The following is a 5935-nucleotide window of genomic DNA, read 5'->3' on the forward strand; positions in this document are numbered from 1 at the left end:
CCTTTCAGTGAAAATGAAGAAGTTTCTAAATGATTAGATTGTCCAATCTTTCCAAAGAGATTTGAGTGTCTCCTTACACATTCCCTGTAGTTTCAAAAGTAATAATAGTGTGATGTGGTTTGGAGGAAGGTCTTATGAAGATTCTCCAGTTTTTTGTCTTTTATTCAATCTTTTCTTATTCCCTACCACTGCTTGAAGCAAATTAATTTTGTCTGTGGAGGAAAAGCAGCATGGTGTTCATGATTTCAGGTAGATTAAGGTTGGCAAATAACCCATTCCAAATATTGCTAGACACAAGATAAAATAGTTAAATGGTTAAGAAGGTATCAAATGGCTTATATGGGATGAAGTTTGAAGTGCTATGTTCCTTCTAAAAGCTCCAGATAAGTGGCTGAACAGGTAATGAAGGAAATAACAAGAAAATAAAAAACTATGTTCCTGTGCCAGATTTCTTCTGAGATATCTGTTCATGGCACACTTTTCTGACTGCATTTTACCTGATAATTAGGGAAAATGACTTATTCCGTTAGTAGTTTCACAGCAGTGGCCATATTTTCGCTCAGCACTGGGCAGAGTATATTGGCTCATTTCACACACCATTTACAATATTTTTACCACAGTCATCCCAGAAAATCAGCACATATTATTAGATTAAATAAAAAGAAAAAATGTTGAACATAATTTGGCTTTATGTGTAATCAGAACAGAATGAATTACATGATATTACAACCTGCCAAATTATAATCACAGTAAGTCACTGTGTAGAGATGGCCCAGATGATACTTTAGTGCTACTTATGTTTCTCTAGCTTTTAAACTACACTTTTGCTTACAAAATGAGTAGGTTTCCCCATACCCCATGAACCCTCTAAAGATCTATCTTAATAACACAGCACTTATTTCATAAGCAGAAATAGTGTACAAGATTAAGGATATCCTTTGAAGATACACCACCACCAATTATACTGTACATATACTATTAATTAGAAGTGGTTAAACTAAATCTAACAAAGTTGTCTTTTTATCATTTCCAGGTTTCATTTCCAATTGTAACTTCCCTGCAATTGCTACAGGTTTCCCTCACTTTATGCTGTACATACATTCCTGGAAAATGGTGCATAACTCAAATTTGCACAACAGGAAATTTGTTACTTTACAATGTAACAGATAGGGATATGTTCCAAGAAATCGACTGAAATGACCCCCGGACCTATTTCTACCACTTTTACAAGACAATTTTGGTACTCACCAACAGCAGACAGTACACACAAGCACAGGACGGTGGTAAATGTTTAGTTGATGTGAAGAGAGGGTGGTGAAGGGTCTTCAATGTCAGACTCCACATCACTGGTAAGAGGTACAGGATGAGGGAGAGGGGTAGGAGATAAGTTAGTGGAATGCTTAGAAGTCATAATGGGGATTGCAACTACAGAAACGCGTCGCAGACAACGAGCGAGGAGCACAGATCCACACAGGAGACTATATTTTGGTGCTTGTCACTCTCACAATGCACAATACTGATGACATAAGAGTGAATATACCTTGCATATAATGAATAATTGGTATGAAAAGGGTCATCGCATAAGAGCAAATTCACATATACAGAAGCGACATAAAGTGAGGGAAACCTGTATTGATGGCAACATAAACCCATGTAAAAAAGTAATTGTCAAACTTACATATACTATGCTTCAGAATTTGTACTACCTGATGCAGAACATGCAATAAAGGGGCAACTAGTAGACAGATATTAAAACAAAGAACTCTTATGATTGTAATACAACTACAAGCATCAAAGGCACAGAATGGAGGAGAGAAAGCACAGCAAAGAAAGAACAGCACAGCATACTATGCCTTTACTGAGACCCTCAGGGTCCCTGGAGTTTTGTTCATTGTCAATTCCCATCCAGTTGTTGGTAGTTGGTCACAGAGCCCCCACAAATTAGTATGATAGCAAAGCAAAGCAGATGAAAACATAGGGTGTTCCAAAATTAGATAGAAAAGTTTGTTCTGGCAGGCAGTTGTAACATTAATTTATGGAACCATTTGAGAATCTGAAAGTGCTTTTGAACTTTAATAAGTTAAGCCACTTAAAGGAGAGTTAGAGGTCTTACATATTACTATATCCCTCTTGTTGGATTGGGAAGCTACTTTACCTACTCTATGTAGGCCAGATAATCTTTTATCTCAGTCCCAAAAAGAAATTAATTTGCTGAAACATTAGCTCAGGCAGAAGGTTCCAACTCATTAGGTTAGGTAGCACTAATATTCTTCTTACACTCATTTTCTCTTACAGTAATTTAGTCTGGAGCAACAGAGGTGAAACTTTGTTAAATTGGAAGTTTAGTGAGAAGTCTAGCAAAATATTATGGAAGAGAACTTAAGCTGGTAGGAATAACTGTGCTGCTACTGGATCTGCTACTATTCAACAACAATAGTTTAGAAGGTTAAATCCACTGCCTTCCTACCTTTGTATGAACATTAACTAATGTCTTTGTATTTAAAATATCTAATAAAAGAAATAAAATTATGTATCCAAATTCTGAATGTTATTAGTAGGCCCATTAGGGAAGCTCCAGATGCCATCAAAATTTGATTGAGATTTCTATTTAGGTTAACAGATGAACATTTTAGTTCAAGGATGAATATACTGTATTTCATGCTAAGGGTAAAAATCCCAATCCCATTGTATTTAGTAGTAAAACTCCAATAAAATTACAGAGATTAATATAATGGAAGATGCAAGTGTTGTGCAATATGCACAGCTAGTGTAAATTGTTAAATGTCATTGGCTTCAGTGGATTTAGAACAATTTATCAGATGAAAATCTCCTTCTGAGTACCCTATGATAACTTACATGGACTCTTACTTCCTCTCCAAAATGCTATTAAAAATGAATATAGATATGTTGATGGAAATTATTGTTGTGCAATATCTATTACTGAGAAAATTTGAGGAATAAGAGGCATTGATCCTTAAGTGACATAGGTCATAGCTTCATCAAAGTGAAATGAGGTACACCAAAATTCAGCAACTGATGGTCTGACAAAATGCTAGTTGCAATACATATTTAAAAAATTGGCAGTGTGATGTTCTCTAGTTATTCTTTCAGATCTACATAATAAATGGAAACGTAAAACAATGTTTTAATTATATTAATATAGCAATAGTTTTATAAATTAAATCTAATTAGGAAACATTGCAGAATTCATCAATAAATTATGACAAATTCTTCATAATTTAAATCACGATGTTAAATTCCTGCTTTCCACATACATAGAAAGTTAGATTGCTGGGCTACACAGGAATTTTAGAGGAACATTTGGGGGTATCAGATACTTACTGACAGCTTTGAAATGTATCATAACACGAATGAAAAGTTACAATTTCCTTTGGAAACAAAGTTAAAATAAAAGCCCCCAATTTTTCTTTAGAACTGTCTTCCATAAATCGAAGAACATAAAACACCACTTTGATGAGCAATATTTTTTCTATAACATAAAGGTGTTAGGATGAATAACGAAATGTGTACACAACTTTGATTTAATAAGCTCTGTATCTTCAAAGGTTCAGGTACAGTATATGCTAATCATAAATTCCTTTGATGAATTAGAATACATAAAAACCCTTAATAAAAGCTCATTTCAAAGCAAGAATATCCTCAGTTGTTCAACAGACACAATCCTAAACATTTAGTCACAAATATTATGTGCAGTAGAAAGCTAAAACCAAAAAATCTTATGGAATATTTTCTCCCTCTCCACCCATTTTTCCTTCTTTAAATAAAGGCTGGTGTGTCCTTGATACTCTAAGTAGTTTTATTATTATTATTATTATTTCTCAGAATAACCAATAAAGGCTAAGAGCTAACTAAGAGACTTTTATTTTTTATTTTTCCTCCTCTTTCACTACAACTTTCCTCAATCCCACCTGCCTTCTTAAGGTTTTTACAAAAATAAAAAAGTTAATAAAGGTTCTTCCAGTTAACCAAATGGGAACAGGATCAGACCCTAAGGGCCTGATCAAGCTAAAGTCCATTTACCTCAGTGAGTTCAGGATTCATCCATAAATACATAAAGTAAATATTGGCCCCTTTGAAGTCAGTAGAAAACCTTCACTGACATCAATAAGACAGTATGTCACCCACAATCTTACCATATATTTTCTATTGATAGGGCACATACAGAAGTTCAGGGAGATTAGCAGGAGGTTAGATCACATTAAAAATGGCCACCCTATCTTAGTTCATCCAGGTGTGACCTTGTACTTAGATCCCAACTCAGATTGATCTAAGTACAAACTACACAAAAGTTCAGGACAGTCAGATTGGTCTAAAAGGACTTTTTTACACTTGCTGCTTATACAACTGCATGTGGCACAGCACAAGTGTGTGGCAGCGTGCATGTGAAGCAGGCTCGATTAATCAAGTCTGCTCTGAAGCAGCAGATCTCTGGCATGTTGTGGGACAAAAAGCTACATTTATAAGTGCCCCAAATGGCCAACCTAATCTAAATTAACCCTACTCTGAGGTAGTCTATTTTAGATTGGGCTGGCCATTTTTAGAACTTCTGTACAGTTCTAGGGTCAGCTACTGGCCCCAGGCCTGCAGCTGGTTTTAACAGTGTTCCCCAGTGCTGAGAGACAACCTAAGTGAGCTGGTGTTGGGAGAGAGGCAGATGAAGTTAAAACTAGCCCAGTTCCAAGGAGAGGGTAGGAAAAGTGCATCCTTGGGGCTGTGACCAATGGCTACACTTGGAACGGTACAGAAGTTCAGGACAGGTCATTCTAAAAATATCTAAGTTAGATTACCTTAGGGGTAGTGTAAGCTTAGATCAGGCTGGCTATTCTTAGACTAATCTAGTCTAAGTTTAGGGTTGTTTGTCTCATGAGAGAAGGGGTTGGGGTCCCTGGGTGGAGGAAAAAAGAGCAAAACATCCTTCCAAGCCCCCTCCATGGACCACCGCCCCCTCCAGATCTAACTGCCCCCTCCAGATCACACCAATCCATCCTAGACCTCAGCAACCCCTTACCCACAAGCTCTTTGGATCCCCCTGAAGACCATGTCTTCTCTCCTGATCTTTCCCAAAAATCCTGCCTGCCCACCCTGATTCCATCTGTGGAGCCCACCTGCCCCTAAACTGCCAGTCCTTCCCAGCCCACTACGCCCACAATTCCCCAACACCTCTTCTTACTAGCCCCTGATTCCAAATTACCTTAGACTGGGTGGCAATTTTTAACTTGAGATAGTGTCTCTCTAACCTCTCCAAATGTCTGTATATACCAATAGTGCCTAGATTATTTGTTTTCCCAAATATCACCTTGATAAATCCTGACTGTCTTTTATCCTCAAACACTACTGAGATTGTCATATATGAACTTGCTAATGAACTATTCTTAGAGAGAGAAGAAGACAGAGAGATAGTTTTCCCTTTTTTAGTTTTGTTTTAAAATGTACACTAAAAAGAACATTTCATAAATGACAGTTGTGTCAGTGGTGTACAGGAAGATGTTAAACAATACCATCTATTTTTCTTGCCATGCTCTAAGTTTTTCATTAGATTAGATATGCATTCCAGAAAAAGTAGGTTTTCTAATCTCATATCACACCACATTAGTAAAAAGAGGGAAAAAAGCCACATGTAACATACCACACATGTAGTATTCTTGCCTGCTTTCATTTTTAAAATGCCTGGGGGAATACATTAATATAGTTCCTCTTTTGCACATAATCTACATTTCAAGTTTATGAATTCTCCTACAGTTTCAGCAAGGACATACTTATTTTTCCCCTCACATAGATGCCCTCTTTGTTCAGAGAGAATATAGCTACAATTTATTTAAAATAATCATTTAGTATTCAGAGTAACTGTGAAGATCATTATGAATTCATATGGTATTCGTGTGAATGTCATAGGTAGTTCCCTATGATTTCCATT

Source organism: Crocodylus porosus, unplaced genomic scaffold (assembly GCF_001723895.1).
Source record: "Crocodylus porosus isolate Cpor-Errol unplaced genomic scaffold, CroPor_comp1, whole genome shotgun sequence".
Taxonomy (NCBI): domain Eukaryota; kingdom Metazoa; phylum Chordata; order Crocodylia; family Crocodylidae; genus Crocodylus; species Crocodylus porosus.